This window comes from Ursus maritimus, unplaced genomic scaffold (genome assembly GCF_017311325.1).
Source record: "Ursus maritimus isolate PB19 unplaced genomic scaffold, ASM1731132v1 scaffold_3, whole genome shotgun sequence".
NCBI lineage: Eukaryota > Metazoa > Chordata > Mammalia > Carnivora > Ursidae > Ursus > Ursus maritimus.
In genome coordinates, this window is record NW_024425563.1 from 27,579,826 (window position 1) to 27,602,662 (window position 22,837).

The window sequence follows — 22,837 nt, forward strand, 5'->3', positions numbered from 1 at the left end:
GCCTCTCTCTTGTGTACCTAACCGTGGAAGTGGCTTGAAAGACTGCTTTTTGGCGGCAGAGTAGACAAGCTCAGAGCTGGTAGTGTCACCTGCCCGGTGATATTTCCCCTGAGCGTCGTCCTCCCCCTGCCAGCTTGGCTACAGCACACCGCACCTTGTGTTGAAGGCATTATTTTTCCTATTTCCCCCCTCTCCTCTGGCTTAAGAACATCAGGAACAGAATCATCAGAACAAACTCCTAGGTGGTTCCAGCGTTGGGACCGAAAAATCTGTGCAGATAAGACAGGCTTCAGGTGCAGCCTCGAGACGCCCACTTGAGGCCAGAACCAACAATGACCAAGTGTTTGTCCGTGTGCTCCGCGGGCTCGGCCAAACGCCAACAGTGCTGGATACCAGGCATGTGCTCAAATATTTGTTGGATATACGTCTACACTACACATCCTGTTTTGAGTCAACCGCATCCCAACCTAGAAAATAGTCCAGCTACGTGTGAGCTGTACCTGAGTGCCATTTCGCAAATACAAAATCTTTTTCATGCGTCTGCGGGAATAAAAGCAGTTTAAAAAGGAAGCCTCACGTGTTTTGTTTTGTTTCTTGTCGAGACCGTTCCTCTGACTTTGTAATTTGGACTATCAGCAAGAGAGTCAAACAGCAGCAGAGCAGACCGAGAGACTTTTCAAAGTCTCTTCCCAACGTTATTTTGAGGTGACCTGCTCAGGCCCCACTTTTATGCACTTGGGTTCAATCTTGGGCATCAGGTTCGGGTCTGAACGATGTTCTGGCCGCTCTCTTCACCCGGGGGCGGAGGGGCGAGTGGGGGCAGCTGTCCGGCCCCCATCCACCTGCTCCTCGGGAATCCCGTGGGAGAAAAAGCACGTGTGGTGCGGGTCAAGGCGGGTCAAGGCAGTCCAAGCAACTCCCGGTGTGCGCACTCAGAACCTGCACAGCCAGTCCCTCCCCGCTTTTGCAAACTGCGCGCCCCGGCACCTGGGCCCCGGCAATAGCCGCGGCGCGCGCACGCGCACTCTGCGACCCCGCGCCCGCTCAACATTTTATTCCACGTGTTGCTTGTTGTAGGAGCCACAGGTTCCCCACCTGCGCCCGGGCGCTCGGGCCGCCTCGCCTCTGCCCACGGGCGTTGCAGGATCACGGGGTTGGCGGGCCCCGGGCCGGCAGAGGAATTCACCAGGCGCTCACGTTCACCTCCAACGCTAACTCCGCCTATTTAATCCCGGCGGCTCCCCCCTCTTCTCCCGGTTCTTGCCCGCCCCTTTCGCCCTGGTGGTAGGAAACATTCCGCTCTCTAACTCTGACGTGTCCGGAGAAAGCCCGCGACCGGAACACGCTTTCGTTCACCAGCTTGCTGCACACACGCCGCGAAGCTCTCTTAGACCCGCAGGCACGCAGCTGCCGTGGATGAGCGCCTGGGGGCCGCGGGCCCAGCGGCGGGAGCACCCCAAACCATGCTTTGATTTGACCGTCTTCCGGTGAAGAGGAGTCGGACGAAGGGTTGGGAAGAGAGGAGAGCGCGTAGATGCTGGTGGCGGCCGGCGCCTCTACGCGGACAGCGTCCCGGCCCCGGCTTCGCTGAGGGCAGCGAAGGACGCGCCGGGGCGCGCCGGGCGGCGCAGCGAAGCCGACAGTGAGCAAACTCCCTCGGGTGCTCAGCGAGGGGCGAGATGAGCCCGAGAGGCAGCTGGATGAGGAGCAGGAGCGGAGGATCCGCCTGCAGCTCTACGTCCTCGTGGTGAGGTGCATCGCGTACCCCTTCAACGCTAAGCAGCCCACCGATATGGCCCGGAGGCAGCAGAAGGTGAGTTGCACGCAGGACTGGCCTCCTCTGGCCGCCACTTCTTTCTCCCTGGAGTTTTCTCCCGGGTACAGCCCCTGGGTCGCTTGCCCTCTGCCCTTGTTCAACGCGGGTACTATTTTTGTTGGTCTTCGAGGTTCAAGGGAATCTTTAGGGTTGGAGGGGGTAAGACCCTGCTTTGGCTGGCTGGGTATCGGGTTGCAAAGGACGTGTCCTCCCCCGCCCCCCGCTTCCCGTTGGCAGAAGCTGTCAGCTTGGCATCCGTGAGACTAACCGGTAGTGCCGGCTGTGCGGTGGTTGCACCCGGTGGGGCTCAGCTCCGGCCAGGTTAGAACGCAACTCCTGTCAACTTTAATTTCTAACAGCGGTGGCGCATTCCTGTTCACCTAGTTTAGCTGGAGCTGGGCTTTGCTCTGGGTGTAAATGATTGTGTAGTTAGGCGAAACAGGTGGAATCTGGCCACCTCTATTAGCTAGAGAAGTCTTCACTAGGGCAAAGATGTAGACATTTTTCCTCCGTGATTTAAAAAAAAAAAGTTAAGCTTTCTCTCCTGTAAAACTTGGACTTCAAATCCAAACCTTGGAGAAGGTACGCAGTTTTGTAGACTAACTGCAGGTTGGTAATTCCTGGTCTAGGCAGGCCTAATGAAACGCACTATTGATGAAAAACAAAGGATTGGCGCATTGCCACTTAGTAAGAAATGCGTTTGTTTTTTTTCTTCATCCCGAAGTGGTAAGGAGTTTCAGGTGTAATGCCTGCCAACTTTAGTTTTAACCGGATTCTAGGGGTCTAATGTACTGTAACAGATGAAAGTCCTAACTCAAATTGTCCTACTTGGGTAAATGTTTCAAATAAAACATGTCTAGGAGATCTTTCTAATAGAATGTTGAACCTAAAGGTTCAGTAGAAATTTAACCATCTCCTTAGTTGGACAGTATGTGGAGACCCAGAGAGCTTCTACTTTGCCCAAGGTATATCTGGATGCATAGGTGTTTTTTGAAGTATTAAGCATGTGAGGCATTTCTTAAAAATCTGGAGAGCTTCTGAATTGCCATCTGAAACAGCACTATAGCTTCCACTAAAGGCAGTCTTCCCGCCACCCTCCCACCCCCATTTATCCAGCCTTTAAAAACACAGCTAAAGAAGCTGTTTCGAACCCTTCATTCTCCAGGAGTACTTATGGAAGGATTCTCCACGGCTGTTGCCTAATTACACAGACCCTTCCAGAACCTAACCCTGTAGGTAATTCAGTCACAATGCTAGAGCTGGAAAAGATGTTGTTATCCTCTAAGTAGACTCCTCATTTTGGAGGAGAGCAATTTATCCAGGCACCGTTTCCTAATCTCAAACCACTTGGCATGATTGAAGCCACCATTCCTCAGGTCAGTGAGTTCCCCATGGAGTTCTTGTGCACCTTCTGTTCCATTCCTAGGTAAGTACTTCCTCACCGTTGCTTGTATTGCAGTCACCTATTGCTTCTCCACTCCGTAGGTCAAGCAGCTTTCAACTTCAGTAGTCCTTAACGAAGTGTAAGTAATTTTTGACTTACATTTTGAGTGGTCTTCTATGCTTCTGAATGTCCTCCAGCCATCACTTTGATCATTCATATTGCATTCCAGCTTGTTAGTGTATTAAAACATAAAAGTGTATGGTTAAACTAAGGGTATTCCTGTTCGGACTTGTGCTTCTGTAAAAGGTCACCAGTAGCTGTTACTGTGCTTACTTGTCCCATTTTGTTACTGAAACTTTCACTTGTTTATAGCTGCAGATCGGACTACTTAAAAAGTTTCTACAGAACTTGAACTTTCAAACAGGTACATTCACCATACTAAAACTATTGTTATAACCTTGTCCAGGTGTTACCAAAACCAGACAACGAAACCCTGCTCTAATCTCTGCGAAAAATGTTTGGAATGCTTGGAGACTTCAATTCTGTAAATGTTGAGAGCATTGCATTTGGTCACATTAATTTCTGTGAATTTTCATTAAAGGGAGGCCATATAACAGTCTGAGTATGTATTTCCCTTACTCAAAAGGCTCCACGTGTGGTGATTTTTTTTTTTTTTTTTTTTTTTTTAAAAATATACTGCTTACTGAAGAATTGGAGCATTTTTTGGCAGTAGGTTTCGCCCTAGGACAGTGAAGTGGGGATTTACATTCTTGTGAATTTGATGCACAAGTCAATTAATGCCAAAAACTTTAAGTCTTGAATTATACAGTTGGGTTCTATAAAAACATAATTGCAAAATCACTAATCCATCGTATATTTTTATTCTGTATCTTCAAGTAGTTTAGTAAAAGGATTTAAAGGCTTAGATGTTGAAATGCGGATTGCTGCTTACTCAAAACTTCAAGAATTTTAGAAACTTTTTTTTAAAAGATCTTATTTATTTGACAGAGACAGCCAGCGAGAGCAGGAACACAAGCAGGGGGAGTGGGAGAGCAAGAAGCAGGCTCCTAGCCGAGGAGCCTGATGTGGGGCTCGATCCCAGAACCCTGGGATCACGCCCTGAGCCAAAGGCAGACGCTTAACGACTGCACCACCCAGGCGCCCCAAGAATTTTAGAAACTCTTAAACTGAGATCGGAAAGGCTCTTCATTTCATAAATGATAGAGCCTTACCTTGACTGTCCTAGCTCTCTTAAGGGCAGGTGAGTTTTAGTGAACTAGAGCTGAGCCTCTGTTTTTTTTGTATGTGGGGTTTTTCATGGTGGTGGTAGCTGGAAGGCCCACAAAGGGGTTTTATCCATGGATTGAGAAAGCTTAGTCGCATTAAACTCAGTTGACTAAAACATGCTTTTCTTTGCTTTTTGGCTGGAAAACTTCAACTCGTAGGAATCAGTGGCCGGTGTATGCCAGGTAGGCCCTGTGACTACGGATGGCTTTACAGAAAACTCTGGAGGTGAGGGTGGACCGAGGTACTGACAAAACTTCATACCAGGTGGTCACACCACCTAAACCAACGTATCCAGGGGTTCAGACGTGATACAAACTTGAAGTAACCACAAATGGCAAAAGGGCTTCAGCTAAGTGTCTGAGCCTGATGCTTATTTACCTTGATTACTTTTGCACCCTCAGAACACTACAGCAATAAACTTTGACTCTAGATCTTTCGTAATTTCAATACTGATCCCACCTTTAACCAGTGACACAGTTAAGCAAATGTTTCTTCATAAGACAAATTATAAAGGCAATTTGTTGAGCCTTTAGAAAAACCTAGAGACCCTGTAGGAAAAACAGTGTCTGGTGGTTAGAAGGTAGGAAGAGTCTGACAAACATAATGACCACCATAGCAGAGGTTAAGTACATTCACCCCTATAGATACGGGCTTAGACTACAGGTCTCCACTTACAACCATATCCTATGTGTATAGGACTTAAAGTGTGAATAGTTAAGCTGGGTCTGTAGGTTTCTAGTGAATGGTTGCAGTTTTTGCTTTCATTGAATTTAGTAAAGGAGCCAACTATTTAGAAATAAGCAGGAATTAAAACTTGTACCTAATAACTTTGTATATGAATCCTATCGTTCTTTGCATTTTATGTGTAGGACCACTGTAATCACACTAAATTGTGACTTGTTAAAACTTCATATATAATCATTCCCACTTCGCATAATTTTCCTCTAATTGAGTTTGAGAAGTGTATGCAAATGTGAAATCAGATGCGGGAAAAGTTCATTAGGTAAAACTGATCAGGAAGAGTGCATTGTAGGGAAATAGTATTGGGTGGAAAAAAAAAAATACAGTGGGCTTTTTCCTAAAACTCTGACATCCGAATGTTCTATTACAATAAAACGGCTGTTCTCTTTCTGGAAATGATAGTCCCTTATGTTCTTAACATAATGACGGCTTAGATAATCTGCCAAGTTAAGGGAGAGTTTTCTAGGAAAAAACCCTACAGACTTGCAAAGGTTGAGAATCCCTTACCTTTTGCTAGGAGTCCTTGTCTTAGTGCTGTGTTGCCTCATTGGTGCCTAAGCTACAACTGTGGCCTTGATGCATTCTCTGTGTATCCTGTAAAAACTCCTCTGGATACATGGAAGTGTCCCAATTTAGTCTTATGTCTCAGAATTAGGTGTAGTTTGGAGAACGATAATAAAAGCAAAGTAAGTCTTTGGATGCTAATATTTTTATTTTTTTAAAGATTTTATTTATGTGACAGCCAACGAGAGAGGGAACACAGGGGAGTGGGAGAGGAAGAAGCAGGCTCCCAGTGGAGGAACCCGATGTGGGACTCGATCCCGGAATGCCAGGATCATGCCCTTGAGCCGAAGGCACACGCTTAAGGACTGCACTACCCAGGCGCCCCATGGATGCTAATATGTTTAAACAGGTTTTTTAGCTTTATTTTAGAGAACGAGTGTGCATGGAAGGGGGCAGAGAGAGAATCCCAAGCAGACACCCTCTAACTGGAGCCTGATGTGGGGCTCAATCTTGCGACCCTGAAGCCATGACCTGAGCTGAAACCAGGGGTCAGACATTCAACTGAGCCACCGAGACATCCCCCCCCCCTCAATGCTTGCTGAGATCTCCAGGATCCCTCCCCCTTGTACAGAAAGCCATAAAAACTGGTAATACCTGTTGGTACAGAATTAAGGACTAGGGAGTGAAACTTTGTCAATGCCGCTAGCAAACCCGAGACAAACCTTGTAGGAACCCAGTAGTAGGCCTTGTTTTGTTAGTGGGTTTCCAGCAGATGTGAAAGTCTTAGGCCACCCTCTTTGGGAGTTAGGATAATTCATCCTATGTGCTCCTTGGGCTTTGGTACCTGATGGTGCAAATGTAGGAGGGATGGGTTATGTTGGCTTTTAATAACTGGGAATACAGGGGCGCCTGGGTGGCTCAGTTATTAAGCGTCTGCCTTCGGCTCAGGCCGTGATCCCCGGGTCCTGGGATTGAGCCACACATGTGACTCCCTGCTCAGCGGGAAGCCTGCTTCTCCCTCTCCCACTCCCCCTGTTGGTGTTCCCTCTCTCGCTGTCTCTGTCCAATAAATCTTAAAAACAAAACGGAATACGTTGTCCTCTGGGGAGTGAGGTGGGAACCGCATTAAAGCATCCTCAGACTTCGACTTTAGCAGGATCTCGGGAAGATATGCGTTGCTTCAGTTCCTTTAACCCTCTACAGGCTATCTTGAGACCATAACACTTAATGGAATGAGTTGTGCTACTGAGAACTCAAATGGATTGATACTGGGGTTTGCTTATTTCAAAAATGAAATCAGCTGTAATTGTGATATGTAATGACTGCTTATAAAGTGAGATAAAATAACAGAATCAGTTTTTTTTTTCTTTTAATGGAAACCATTCCCTTGTACGCTCACAGGATAAGTTTGTAAGGTCATTGAAGAACTTTAAAATGGAAGTCGATTGCCAGGTTATGAAATACGGAAATTCTGAATGGAAAATCCTACCAGTTATTTGGTAGTGAGGCAGGTCTCTTGAGTGATTGTACGATTTTATATGCATTTCAAATTGATTTAGATCTTTGGGAAGGAAGTCATGGGTCACATAGTCCTATGTTAACTGCTGCTTCAATTTTTAGGCTATAAAAGTCCTCATAACTGTAAATAGTGGATGTATCACTGGAATAAAGGACACCTTCCTCAAAGTTAATGTTTAGGAATCAAATTGTGAAACTGCTGTCCTAAATTAGTAACCCTTTATTTTAGGGCTACTGTTTTGGTCCCTTTGCTTCAAAATCGGCTAAGGAGTTCGGTAGGATTTCCTTTCTTTAAAAAACAAACCCCAGAACAAAAACCTGTGATTTTTCTTTAACTGTGTATTAGAATTACCTGGAGAGTTCTTCACGAATCCCATCATCCAAGTTGTACCCCTGACTAATGAAATCGATCAGAGGTTGTAGTCTTAAAGCTTCCTAGGTGATTCCAGTGTACAACCAAGGTTGAGATCCGCTACTTGTTAAAGCTACAGCGAACTGGGCTTCTTTTAACCTGGGCAAGGTGAAAGTATTTGCAGTAGTGAGGTTACTGAGTAATTAAACCAGTATTCCATATGAAGGTAGAGGCAGCAGGGATGCTCTAAGTGAGGAAAAAAACCTATCCAAATAATCTAGACTTTATTGAATCAATAATGGGAAACCAGTACGTATTAGACTTCTAAAAGGTCTTTAGGTAATATGCTAGAGGGGATTAAATTGCATTTGCAATTGTGTAATTCACTATAAAACCACAGATCAGAATTAGCAACAGAAAATCTAGGATGCTCAGGGTAAGCCTGGGTGTTGCCTTCCATCCCAAAATAAACTGGGAGAGTATCGTGAAATCTCAGTAGGAGCTGACACTGAGGAATGCCTAACTGAAGAGTAAATTTCACCGAGGTCTTTCAAGATCACGAGTGGGAGGAATACTTCCCCTGCGTACATAGTGGTAGTGCATAAAAGTCTTTCAAAAAGTAAACTTCAGAAGACCTTCTTAAATGTCTTCTAAGTGAAGTACTTAAATTTCTTTAAACAGTTTTAAGTGTTTTGATATTTTTCTGTGCAGTCTTTTGGCAAAATTTTAGCATTGGGTAGACAGGATGGGAAACCTATTTCAAATTACAGTAGTGTCAAGTCAGTGTTGTATACCTGAAACATTGTGTGTCCACTATACCTTAAATTTAAAAAAATAGCATTAATGGTTGGTTTGCGTTTGAGAGTCATTGATGGTCGTCTTGAAACTTTATATCACTGTGTAAACCTCATGATTTGAATATTTTCCTTTTCTAACCTTCAAGTGAGTGATGAATCTTCATAATGAAAATGTTACTAGGGCAAAGGGTATGAACAATTTAAAGGCTCTCTCTCCAGTCTGGTAGCTAAGATGATCGTTAACTTGCTCTCTGCTGATTGTGAGGATGAATGTATCTGTATGGTCTAACCTCCTTTTCCCATTTTTCTGTTGAGATACTGGTTTTACTGAGGTGAACTCATCAGTATGTTGAAGATCTATTCCTTGGAGGAGGGGGTTTCTATAATCTGTCTCAGTGTGTAGATCTACTTCGTGTTTTGTTTTGTTTTGTTTTGTTTTGTTTTAAAAAACCTTACGTGTCTTCAACTTCCCATTTAGAATTATTTGAAGCAAGGAGTTGACTTATTCCCCTAAATGGCTAAGCAATTCTTGCAGCCTAATTGATTATGGTCTATTTCCACTACTGAGCTGTAAGGCAAGTTCATATTGCTTCCTTCACTAACTCATTGGTCAAATATTTATTGAGCCTGTAACACTATTAGATGCTTTGGAAATACGGTAAAGAATAAAACAAGCAGAAATCCCCTCACCGGCTAGTGTTCAATAACTTAGACTGTGTATGTTTTTATATCTTTCTCTAGGTTACCTATTCTAATTGATCTACTTCTTCCTGTTGCTACTATAGAATTTTGATTTAGGATCATCCTGTATTTTAATAACCTGATGGGATTAGTTCCCATTTGTCAAATTCTTTTCATTCTATTCTCCACCCCCCACCTTTTTTTTTTTTTTTTTTTTTTTTTTTTTTTGTAGCGGTACAGCAGCTAGGAGATCATTGTCTTCAGATGGCCTGGGCTTCATTCTTCAGTAGTGTCTGCATTGTATGCGGGAAGCATTTCCTGTCTCCTGGCTTTTTCATTTGTAAAATGGGGGTAATGGCCACATAAAACTCTTGTTATAATTAAATCGGATGTCATATAAAGTGCTTAGTTTAGTGCCTACTAATGCAGATAATCCAGACTAGATTTTTTTTTTTTTTAAGACTATTGGGAAACTATTTTACTAAATTCAGTCTTCTAGCAACATAAACATCTCTTCGCTTAGTAAAGCCTCTTATGTCTTTGTGATGTCTTGTAGGTTTTGTTATGTAGAACGAGGTTTATAACCGAGGTTATTCTTAAACATTTTACAATTTTTTATTGTGGCTTTTTCTATTACTGCTAAATTCTAAACTTCGTTTGTGTGTGTGGTTTTTTTTTAAACTTCATTTTTTTTTGAGAAAGGGGCAGAGAGCGGGAGTGAAAGCACAAGCAGGGGGTGGGGGGAGGAGAGGGATAAGCAGGCTCCCCGCTGAGCAGGGAGCCCTGTGAGGGGCTGGATCCCAGGACACTGGGATCATGACCTGAGCAGACGCTTAACCAATGAGCCATCCAGGCACCCCTAAACTACATTTTAACTGATCATGTTACGTACACTAATCATTTCAGTCATGATTACCGATCTTTCTAGATTGTGTGGATGGTTGAAACCTCTAATAGTAATGACTTGTCCTATTCAGTAGCTCTACCTTTTCTCTTTGTCACCAGAAAAAATGTTCAAAACAGTGAATTTTTTGCCATACCTTTGTCTTGATCCAGGCTTTACTGAGGAATGCTTTTGATATCATACCAAGGAATATATTGTTAGTATTCTAGGATATTAATTTTTACTCTATTATGTTAAGAGGATAAAGATATCAGGAATTGACTTTGAATGTTATCAAATTACTTGGCATCAGTTGAGGTAATTGCCTAACTTAATTTTACTGATGTGACTAGTTTTCATATTGTTAAACCATATTTACATTTCTGGGGTAAATGCTCCCTGATTGTGACTTTTAAGACACTTGATTTCCAGTTCCCTGGACTTTTTTTTTGTTGTTGTTTTTTTGGCCTGTATTCAGAAAGGTCCTATCGTTTTCTCTGCTGGCTGGCATAACAGGTTTGATTTTTTTTTTTTTTTTAAGGAAGTATTAAGTGAGGATTATATTTGCTCAGTTTTTTTTTTTTTTCTTGTATGTAAGGTAGCAGATGCTTGTTTGACAGAAAGAATTCACTCATGAAATTAACTATGTCCAGAATCTATTTTGGATTTTTCTTTATTAGATACTCTCCTTATTCCACATTCAAATACAAGGATCAGGGGTGCCTGGGTGGCTCAGTTGTTAAGCGTCTGCCTTTGGCTCAGGGCGTGATCCCGGTGTTCTGAGATCCAGCTCCGCATGGGGCTCCTCCGCTGGGAGCCTGCTGCTTCCTCTCCCACTCCCCCTGCTTGTGTTCCCTCTCGCTGGCTGTCTCTCTGTCAAATAAAATCTTTAAAACAAAAAAAATATGATCATGACCAGAGAATTGGCCATTTCTAGGTTTTCAGGTATATTAACATAGTTGGACATATCTTGTTTGTTTTCTATACAGTTTTCAGTCTTCAGATTTAATTCTCTTAAAAAAAATTGAGGGGTGACTGGGTGACTCAGCTAAGTGTCTGACTTTGGTTCAGGTCATTATCCTGGGGTCCTGGGATTGAGCCCCAAGTTGGGTTCCCTGCTCAACGGGGAGCCTGCTTTTCCCTTTCCGTCGGACCCTGTCGCAGCTTGTGCTCTTGCTTGCTCTTACTCGCATGCGTGCTCTCAAATGAATAAATAAAAAATCTTTAAAAAATCCATTAGCCCAGATAACTTGTTTTTATAAATATACATGTTAACTTCATAAACTTTGTTTTATAGTTTCTATTTTCCTAAGGTTTTTTGGGGGGAGGGGCTGAGTAAGAGATAAATGTGGCTCTGTAATCTGGCAGCTTAAATAGGATCCTTTTCTGCTTTGTAGTAAAATGAAAGTATATAAAGCTATGAATTTACCTCTAGATACAATTTGGCATCAGTCTGTAATATGAAATTTGCTAAATATTATTTCTCTTGAACCAGTATGAACATTGTTAACTAGAATATTTAAAAATTTCTAGTTTTGAAGTTTTCTTTAACTTCTAATTTTATGTTAACAGTGTTGTTCACTGAACTATTTGTAGTATAACTAGTATTAAGTTTTTAAAATTTTTTTATTTTTAAAATTTTTTATATATATATATAAATTTTTTTTTTTTTTTTTTTTTTTTTTGAGTGTAGGGCTGGGGTGCGCAGGGAGAGAATCTCAGGCAGATCCCTTGCTGCTGCGGAGCCCCACGCGGGGCTTGATTCCATGATCCCCAAGATCATGAACTGAGGTGAAATCGAATCTGATGTGTAACCAGCTGAGCCTCCCAACACCCCAATTAGTATTAAGTTACTTTATATCATAAATCATGTGGCAAATTTTTGACTTTAGGGTTGAATACATCTAATTAACATTATAGTAATCATTCCCATCTTATTGGTCATCTTTATAGTGACTACATTATCCAGCTATAATTGTATCTATTTCCAGAAGAATTTAACTCTTAAGTTTTGATGCCAGATTCCTAATAGGATAAAGATATGTATATACTTAAAGGGAGTTGCTTTTCACGGTTTTGATTCATCTAGTATGGCATTGGATGAGAATTCTACTTTGTCCAACTTTAAAGTTGAAACTAAGCTGTTGGAGTTATCAGATACTGATAACCATAATATGCCTACTCCTGTTTTTAAACCTACATCTGCATATGCATGTGTGCACACACACTTTGAGATTATTTTATATTGAGAAAAACTAATACAACAGTTTTTGCCTAGCCTTTTATAAGAGTTTGAAACGTCATTGCCAATGTATCCAGCTTATTTTCCATTTTCTGTGTTTTTGGTTTCCTTTGCTTTTTTTTGTTTTGTCTTTATGGCATTTGAACTCTCACATCCTGGGGCCAGGGACAGGTAGAGTGACAGGTTATAAATCTTACGCCTTCCTCATGGTTGTACTTACTGTTCTGATTCACTGGGCAGACCATGTGTGTGTTTTAAGAAGCTTATGTCTCTAGTTTTCTTCATGGATTATGAAGTTGACATTCATCTGAATGGATCTCAATTTTATATTCAGTCTGCAGTGCTTCCTTTAAAGATACTTTCGTGTATCTGCATGAATATTGGAAGATAGGAAAATTCTGTGAAACCTGTATTTTTATTACTTCCACAAATTTAAGGAACTCTATTCCAAATTTTATTTAGAGATGAGAATCTTATTTTAATTTAGTTCTCTAGAAAAATATCTAAAACTCCAAACTCTGAGTTAGCCAAAAAGGCTTACAAAATGCTGAGTGTCCTCAGGAACCATTCTGAACTATAACAAGACCACTATTACCTACATTTGTGAAGCTCTGGTCCTCCTAAGCAGAAGGACTTTATTCTTGAGCAGTGGGAGGTAGGGAGCTAGAAGGCATGTTCTTGTTCTCTCATCCCTGCCTCAGCTAGAGGGCCTCTCTGCTTGCCATGATAGAACAGTAAACCTAAAATGACTGGGGGAGGCCAAAATATCCAAATGACCTTAATTTTTCATAATTGTGGTTCAAGCATACAAGCCCATAAGAATTTCTATAAATCCTAGGCTTCGGACTTTCTTTTTTTACTCTTAAAATTTGTGAGAGAAGTGATGTGGGGATATCAGCTTAATCTGGTACAGATTAAGGCATAAGGGAGCTAAAATCTAATACATGAGATGTTTAATTTGTGGTCCTTCAAATAAGAGATCAAAAGGACAGTTTGGAGTTCAGGAGAGATTTGGGTACAAGAGGTAAATTTGAGAATTGTCACGTGGATTGTAATTGAAAGCAGGGACTTGGGTGATGTGGTAGAAAAGTGAATCCAGCAAAGAGGTTTTAATGTCTTAGAACTTCAGGATTTAAGAGGGAGGGAAGGTTGAGCTGACAAAGGAAATGGAGAAGGGGCAGCTGATCTAGAAGGAAGCTAGCATGGTCTGTATTACAAACTGAGGAAAGAACTATTTAATACAATGAAGTAGAGAACAATGACAAGTGCTACTGGGAGGCCAAGGAAGATGGGGATCGGAAAGGTTACTTGGATTCAGCGATACAGAGATGACACTACCAACTTGTTTTAGGTTTAATTTCACAATCCACTTCTCATGTTCTTTCTAAGCTGTAATTTATATGCTGAATTCAGCCTTTCTTACACTATCTGACGAACAGCTTGAGTTATACATGGTGGCTTTGCCACCCCAAACTAAGCTTCAGTGCTGTTCTTTGTATAGACTGTTGTGTAGAGGAATGATATAAATATAAACGTATAGATGTACATGCATATGTATTGTGCTTTATGAAAGTGAGATTAAAAGTATCGGTAAGCCTAGGTTTCAAATGTGGTACAACGGAGATCTACATTACCTCCTCTATGAATAGCAGATCGTTGATGTTAATTGGTATTTACTGAGTTTAGTAGCTCTAAAATTTCAATTGCGTGTAAAACTGTCAAAGGCTTTGTGCAAATGCTGGAATACGTAAATCAAAACTGGGATGGAGGTTGGCTAATATTCTTAGCTTGTTGGTAATCTCTCTCCCCTCCCGTGTTGTCCCCTTCGCCTTTCTTTTACTCTTGTTTATGGGAGGCCCCTAGCTGTAGCAGAGCAGGGTTCTGCCCTTGTCATCTCTAGAGGATGGATACTTCAAGATGCTGTGAAGATCATAGAAAACTTCTTAAAAGTACCTAGCACCGTGCCTGGCATGGCGTAAATCTTCAAAGGGTGTTTTTCTGTTTTCTCATTTTCACTTAGAAAAATGTTCTATAAAGCCTATTACATTTCGGCAGCAAGTATTGAGGCCATATTTAAATAGGCATTGTGTAGTAAGCTCTATTTTAGGCACTGGGGGTGTGGGTGTGGACAAAACAGCCTAATGAAACCTCTAGTAGAGGAGAGGATTATCAACAAGTACATATATAAGCATTAAGGGATGCTGACTGTGGAAGTGGGTTTGACATCCATGGCTATTTTGGGTAGGGTGGTCAGGGAACGGATCCCCGAGGAGCAGGTAATGGTTGAATGAAGCAAAAGTACTTGAGCCACTTGAAAATGGGGTATAGGGTGGATGAAAGAACATCCAGATGGCATTAACTGCAAGTACGGAGAGCTTTGAAGTGGAATAAAATTAGCTTAGGAAGAACAGCGGCGAAGTGACGGTGGCTAGAGTGGGGATGAGAACTGGAAAGTGGGGAAGGCATGAATATGGAGCGGTAGGCATGGGCAAACTCACCTACATTCTGTAGGTAGTGTTAAGATGTTCAGAATTTAAGTTTGGGAAGCCATTGAGTATTGCACTGCTACAAGAAGTGACCAGGTTAAAAATTTGAAAGGATCTTTGACCTGAAAACTCACTGTGTAACTTCAGGGCCCATCATTTATGTGGAATTTAAGAATCCCTAAGACTTCTGTACTTTGAGCAGTTGACTCTAGAACCTGCAAGCTACTTAGTGGAGTTGATATCCAGACTATCTTTCACTGTGAAACCACCCAGTACGCATTAGTTGCATTTCTTCTAAAACTTGAAGCTTTTCTTGGAGTTCTTATTTCTCTATTTTGTCTCCGTTGTCTCCTTAAGTTGCAAATTATAAACCAGCGTTTGTCAGTGGGGATGGTAAATACCACCAGCAGACATTTAAAAAAAATTTTATAGGGTATGTTGGTTTTCTCTGTGACTGGGGTGTCGCTACTGGTATTTAGTGGGTGGGGTCCAGGGATTCTAGAAAATCTGAAATGCATGACGATTTGTCTTTCATCCTACATAGCATTTGAATGTCCTTCTGGGCATTTATGTAGGTAAAGGCTGCCTATGGTTATTTGAGCCTAGAGTAGAGCTTTTTATAAAGTAGAAAGTGTCTTTTGTGTGGGTTTAATATGTACGCTCTTCCTAGAAGTACAACTTCTGGGTAAATTTGGGGAAAGATTCAATTTTTTTTTTTTTTTTTTTTTTAGGAGTTTTCCTGAGAATTGCTCATCCTGTTGAAGAAATATCACTGACAGCAATGGTGCTTGTGATTGTTTCTAATACAGGATGCTCGTGTCCACCTTTGTGTCTGCTTTTCTTTTGATTTGTTCCATTCTCCTGGATTTTTATGGATACGTGAACTATTGAACCCTTGAAAATATCAAAAAGGAGTAGTGTTGAGAACATTCCGGTTAAATACTACCTCCTTTACCTTAGACGTCTGCGTTATATACGTGGGTATGTGTCTAGTTGATTTTCTTAGACCAGCTATGCCTAAGCACTTACATCTGAAATGTTCTTTCCTTTCATCTTTTTCCAGTTAGGATGTTGTATTTGTGAAAATATGAGCAAGTTCTATAACTAGTGATAAATTTCACTTCTGTGTACCAAAAGGGTTCTCTTTCTAAAGGGGGGAGACTTACAAGTCAGGGCCCAGTGGGAAATCACTGTCACACTAAGGGGCAACTCACAAATGACAGGGTCAGGCAGCTTTAAGGGAACCAATGAGGGGTGGGGAAGCCTTCAGAGTTAACAGAGGGAAGACTTTACTGTCTGTAGGCCTCCATGGGCAGATGGAGGGAACTCAGGCCTGAGCTGACTGGGAACCAATGGTGTGGGAGTAATCAGAGGCTCTGGTCTCCAGGAGGAGGGGAGAGTTGTGGCCAAAGGGGGCATCATAGCGAGTGAGCCCAGAGATGGTCTCCTGTTGGCTTGTACTTCCCTCTCTGATTTTGTGCGGGTCCCTCATAAAAAGGGAATCCCAAAGAGAAGCCGAAGAGCAAACATGCTTGGCTGTTAAGGCCTATTAGTCCTAGAAGCCACAGAGCTGGGTAGATGATAGGGGAAAATGGATCTGGAGAGCAAAGGGGGAAATCTAGCACGTGGGATGTCTGAGGTTTGGAGATGACTGTTCTAATGGCTTGTTGATCTCTTTACCTCTTCCCCCACCCCCACATCTGTCTTCCCTGGAGCCTTCCTCTGCTTTACGCTAATGTGAACTCTCAGCTTAACAACAGGTTGAGAGTTGGGATTCTCTTTTCATGGTTCTTGTGAGTTGAAGACCTCGTGTTCCCATTTCCTAATATTATTTGAACCTTTTCACATGCACCTTTGAAAGAGTGACAAATTTTCTGAATCTATGTCGGCTTGAAATTTTTGTGTTGATAGAGAAATTGACTGGGCATTGAAATCTGGGTTGAAATCCTCCTCCCTTGGAACTTTGAAGGCATTAATGCATATTCTTCCAGCTTCCAGTGTTGCTAATGAAAAAGTTTGAAGTCTGGTTTCGTTTTTAAAGACCGATTTTTTTCCTTTCTCATGTTTTTAATGGTGGCTTTAGAGAGTTCTAATATGTTAAAATCTCTTAGCTTTAAAAGTTTGTTGTGCTAGGTACTTGTTAATTCAGTCTGGCTATAGGCATACTCTCTAACCCAAGGAAATTTGTACTTTTTGTGAACTTGTGATGGACAAAGGGTGGTGGTGGTGTGTTGTTTTTGTTTTTTAAGGTGAGGCCGCTCCTTACTGTCTTAATCACTTTCTTAGCACACTTATTCATCCACGTAGAACTTTATGAAATTTATTTTACTTTAAGATTTTATTTATTTGACAGAGACAGAGAGGGAACACAAGCAGGGGGAGTGGGAGAGGAAGAAGCAGGCTCCCAGCGGAGCAGGGAGCCCGATGTGGGGCTGGATCCCAGGACCCTGGGATCACGCCCTGAGCCAAAGGCAGACACTTAAGGACTGAGCCACCCAGGTGCCCCTGGGTGAATTTTCTAACCCTACTTTTGAGATTAAAGTGTTCTTGGCCACCTCTTGGCTTGCTTTAAGTATCAGTAATATAAAGTTAGCTTCAGAAAATCCAAGAACAGAACAGTGTATTCGTATTATGTGTGTAATTAAAATACTCCCTATCCTTCTTTTGATTTAATTTTTCTATGACTTACTAGTTTTATCTTTGCCTTCCATGTGGGCTAATAGAGCTACTAACTGAAGTAAGGCCCAGAGTCTCCAATGACCCTGATGATGAAATAGAAACCTCTGGCTGAGGAATGGATTTCAAAAGAAAGTTTTTGGGCATTCAGCATTGTTTTTGCGTGGGGGCATTAATCAGTTGCTGCAAATGTTAAATTGTGACCTAACCAACTATTCTCAACATATGTATGGTGCCCATGTTCAGTCAGTCACTTATGAAATAGTCTTTGGGGATTTTAACGTAAAGTATTGCAAACTTACAATTAACTGAAACCCAGTTACTTTGATTATTTTAAGCAGTCTTAAGAGCACACCAATAAGGGAGCAGTGAAGGGGAATCCGTATATTCTGAAAAAGAATTTGCAGGGTATGAGCTACAGTCCAGGAAGAGACCTGAATTTATCAGTCCTACTTTGAGAAGTTATTATCATAGCACGTGGCCCTCAGGCCATGCTCCCTGACCAGGGCAATCTCTGTTGGTTTCAGTAGGTAGTAGCGTCAGTATTTTCCCCCAAGACCCAAGTGTGTGACAATGAGAACACTTTAACTTTCATTTTTTAAAAAAGATTTTGTCGGAGGGAGAGAGCACAAGCAGGGGGAGTGGCAGGCAGAGGGAGAAGCAGGCTGTCCACTGAGCTGAGGTCCATCCCGGGATCATGACCTGAGCCGGAGGCAGACGCTTAACCGACTAAGCCGCCCAGGTGCCCCACACTTTAACTTTTATGAAGCAACTTTTATTTTCGTTAAAGTGTTTGCTTAAATCCTGCCTTTTTTACTTATGAGGTCCCTGATGAGAAAGCGTAGAAGACCCCGAGTTTTCAATTTCAGAATTACCTATTGTTCAGAGCCGGACACAATAGTCTGCATATCTTCACAAAGATAGTTTAAAATGTCAACTATATATACGGTGCCCAAAACATTGTTGACCAGGTGCTGAGGTGTTCTTCAGAGCATGCAGGGTGAAAGGGGTAAAATAGGTAATGGCTTTCTAAAATAAATGAATAGGACTAAATGGCACTTTACAGTGTGCACACTAAACGTTAGACTTCTGAGCTCATCTTCTGTTTCTGTATTTGCTCGGAATGTAAGCAGTCTGCCTTTGGTTAGTTTGGAAACAATGGTATCCGAATTCTCTGTGTCTCCACACCCTTGGATCTTGAATTCGTGGACTTCCCAAGGTGTCGTTTTTGTTTCTGTTTTTTTCCTTGCAAAATAAGAATTGTTTCTGGTATACGAGCTGTTATCTAAAACTGGTTGGATTGCACTGAAGTCCGGAGTACGTGGCCGTATTGCCGGACAAGTGACGTGCCCCAACGCATAACTATCTACAGTTACAGCCTGACCTAAAGGGACTTGAAAGTTTTTTGTGATCTTTACAGTGGTTTTATAAGGGAATTACTTGGGGTTCTATGGGAAGTTGTTTGAGTAGGAGATCTTATGTCAGGGCCTCATAATTGAATTCTCCTAAACTGTAATGGAGTCCATCAAATTGCTAAGACGGTTATTGAAGTTGGTTCCAAGTGCCTGCGTTCGGGCACGTGGATGGAGAGCTTCCAATTCCCTTCACCAGAGCAACACTGAATCTGGTTATAGAAAATGGTCATCACTTAAGTGGTAACTCAACCTGAGTTTCTTGTACCGTTGATTGATTTTACTATCTTGTTTTTCCTCCTGTATCTATATAACTGTTTCTCCTGAGTATAGAAATGTGCGTGTAGCCAAGTCCAGAAACAGAAGCTGGGAGGAAAATACTCAGGATCTGACCAGAGGTAAACAGTGGTGAGTACTGAACAGTTCGTCGTGACTGTTGCCATGCCTACTTTGCCATTGATCATGCTATAAACTATTCTGTATCTTGGCGTTTTCCCCCCACCCAGCAGGATATCCTGAATATTTTCCTAATGAGGAAAATTCCTATTAAAAAACTTAATGGTCATCTTCTCTTTCTTCCTACACACCCTGGTTTAACATTTATGGCTTGATGAGCTTAGGATACTTTATAGGGATGAGGGATGGATTTCACAATATTTCTAGACTGGGTGCTAAGAGAGTGCACATTTTGAGACTTGTAACATATAGTTGACCCCTGAACAATACAGGATCAGGACACCAAGCCCCCTGCCCCTCATACAATCAAATCTGTGTATACCTTTTGACTCCCAAAGATGTAACTGCTAATAGTTTGCTGGTGACTGGAAGCCTTACTGATTAAAAAGTCAACATACTGTAGGTTGTGTGTTATATACTGTATTCTTTTTTTTTTTTTTTTTTTTTAAAGATTTTATTTATTTATGTGAGAGAGAGAGACAGCCAGCGAGAGAGGGAACACAGGCAGTGGGAGTGGGAGAGGAAGAAGCAGGCTCCCAGCCAAGAAGCCCGATGTGGGACTCGATCCTGGAACGCCAGGATCAGGCCCTGAGCCGAAGGCAGGCGCTTAACGACTGCGCTACCCAGGCGCCCCTATATACTGTATTCTTAAAGCTAGAGAGAAACGTTAAAATCCTAAGATACATTTACCGTACTTAGAGAAAGACTATACAAGTGGACCCACACAGATCAAACTCCTGTTCAAGGGTCAGCTGTATGTTGAATAATTATATCGATCTACACATTCACACCTATGGAGAGTCTCACAGCCATCTCCCTGCGTCCTTGCCAGCTCTGACTATACCATTAAAGATAGGTCTTTGTAAAGTTGGTTTCTTTTTTCACAAAGACCATCTTACTGTGCTCTGTGAAGAGTTAGACATCTTTGTATATTGGACGTAAAAGGTATCTTAAAAATGTTGGCATGCTGGCTTTTTACATGTTCTTGTAGCCATTGTTGGGCCCGTTGTGAGGCATCTTGTGAGACAAGAGGGACACCCAGGAATCCATGTTGGTGTGTCTGGAAAGCTTGTCAGGGGAGGTCTGTGCATCTAAGAGGAGTGTACTGCTGGCAGTGAGGAGCTGGCGTTTCAGTAGGGCTAGAGGAGGAGAGCATGAATGGAGGAACTCGAAGGGCTGACAATGTTGAAATGAGAAGCAAAGGGACTGATGTGAGGATTTAAGGATGATTCTTAGGATCTCACTGGTGCCGCCCGTGGGGTGTAAAACGGGGGAAAAGTCTTTGGGGATATTCTAGTGAGGATTTCGTTGGCTCTGAACAGAAAGGCCCTCGAATAGCTTGAACCACTGGGCTTCACTTCTCTCCCTGTACAAGAACCCAGTGCTGGCCTGGCTCATCTGCACTCTCGTCCCTACTGTGACGCTTTTGCTGTCATGGCTGCAACTACCTCCACGTGCAGCATTTATGTTCCAAGCGGAAGGAGAGGAAGAGCCATGGGCTTCATCATAGACTTCATTCTGGAAAGGAGATCCCCTCCCTACTTCGACAACTCTACCTTATTGGCAAACCATAGCTGTAAAGAAGGCTGGGATGTTAGGTTTTTCTTACCAGTCCCTGTACCAGAGGAAAGCAGAGGGGGGATTTGGAATGGCAGGTAAGCTACTGAGCATATGTCAACAAGGGGGCAGAATACAAACTAAATTTTGGCCATGTTTGTGGAGACTTCTGAAATCTAGGTAATATCTTCCGTTGCACAGAAGTCCGGGTTTGAAACCTAGACCTAGGTGCATATTTAGTCTTAGAACTAAAGGATTTCAAGGTTTTTCTGTGGCTTCTAAATTGCATTTTGTAGGTCTCCTGTCAGTTGGTTGTATCAAGACCACACCCTGGGGAGGGGGAAAGACCACATCCTGTACCTTCCTACCACAAAGCCGATTCCCTGTGACCTCTTACCCTGGTCCAGTGTGCTGTTATTTCATTAATTGCCCTCAGTTCTTCTGGGTATGTTTATAGTGTGGATGGGAGGGTCCTTTATCCTTGTTTGGAGTTTGAATTCCAGTCTGTAGTTTATCAGATGACAAACACATTTTTCAACTCCTGTCTATACAGTTGACTCTTGAACGACCTGGGTCTGAACTGCACAGTCCACTTACATGTGGATTTTTTTTTTTTTTTTACAGTACTCTAAATGCATTTTTCTCTTGTGATTTTATAACTTTTTAAGCTTTATTGTAAGAATATAGTCTGTTATAAAACCTATAAAATACATGTTAATTGACTTATTGGTAAAGCTTCCAGTCAACAGGAAGCTGTTAAGTTTTGGGGGAGTCAGGTTATACTCAGATTTTGGACTACACAGCAGCTGGGGCCCCTAACACCTGCATTGTTCAGGGGTTCACTTATATATGCCCTTACATATCTGGGGGATTGGATTGCTCCTAGGCTGAATGTGTGTAGTAACTCTAAATTCCAGTGATTCTTCCCTTATTGTATTTCTTCACCATTCTCAGAACCAGCTTCCAGGCAGAATACTGCTAAGAGATACCAAATGTAAGGAAGTGATCCTTCTAGGAAATTCGCAATCCCTTTTTATAGGATGGTGCATGTTTTCCCCACCATGTCCTTTCCTGACAACAGCAGATGGGGGATCAAAGTGACACTTAAAAAGCTCTCAGACTACCACAAACTACTTCCTCTCTGGGGGAAAAAGGCTTTTAAGTAATTCAAAGCTTTTATAGGTTATATTTGTATGGGTTGTATTTTCATATATAACAAGTCAGTAAACATTAGATAATTTTTTTAGGTCTGATGCAAATATGGTGATGCCCCCTTTTATAGTATGACTTTCAAGGACATGATTCATTTTTGAATTAGTGGTGACTAACAGTTGTAGTGCTGAAGTTGTTTTCCTATCTGTGAGGGTACCTGTCTTTCCTGGGGTCAAGCCAACATTCCCTTTATACCAAATGCTTATGCAACACAATATCACCTTAAGTGTCTTTTCTATAGAAATTGTTACTCTCGTAGGCATTTGAAGCTGAATTTTCTGTCCTTGTTTATGCATGCTGTTTATCTGCAAGGATAATAGGTGTTAACCGGGAGGTTGCTCATGCAAGTCTCCCTGGTCCTTGCATGTACAGCACTCCCTGTTCCAGCCCAGCTGAGCAGTGTGATGGAGGGGGTCTGGTTTGCCCACGTTCTGTAGCAAATGTGGGTGGTACCTTTTGTCTTGACACCTTAATGGTTCAAGTTTCTCTATTGACTTTTCTGTACACAGACTTCACCTCCTCTGACTTTGTAATAATTATATGCTGTGAGTAAGGGTAGGTGAAAGCAAGGCGCATTTCTGGCAGCTCTTAGGACATGGCCCCAGGGATGCCTGAAGCCTTGTGGTGTTGACTGATAGCGGCAGGTTCTCCAGAAGGACTGGGATGAGGTTTTCTGAGCTGTATGCCATGAGGAGCCTCTGGGGCTTTTTGCCTTGGGCTCCAGATTAAGAGAATGTTTGTAAAGCACTAAACAGTTGTGGGCAGTACCTGTCCCCCATCTCTTCTTCCTCCTGCACCCCGCTGCCCCCTTTTCCTTCTGCCTCCCCCTTTTC

General features: G+C 42.3%; 1 protein-coding gene across 3 annotated transcripts in view; it reads left to right on the top strand.

The window, feature by feature from the left end:
- The window catches only part of CADPS2 (calcium dependent secretion activator 2), a 528,567-nt gene that overhangs the window by 870 nt on the left and 504,860 nt on the right, over positions 1 to 22,837 (top strand). The window lies entirely within an intron of this gene.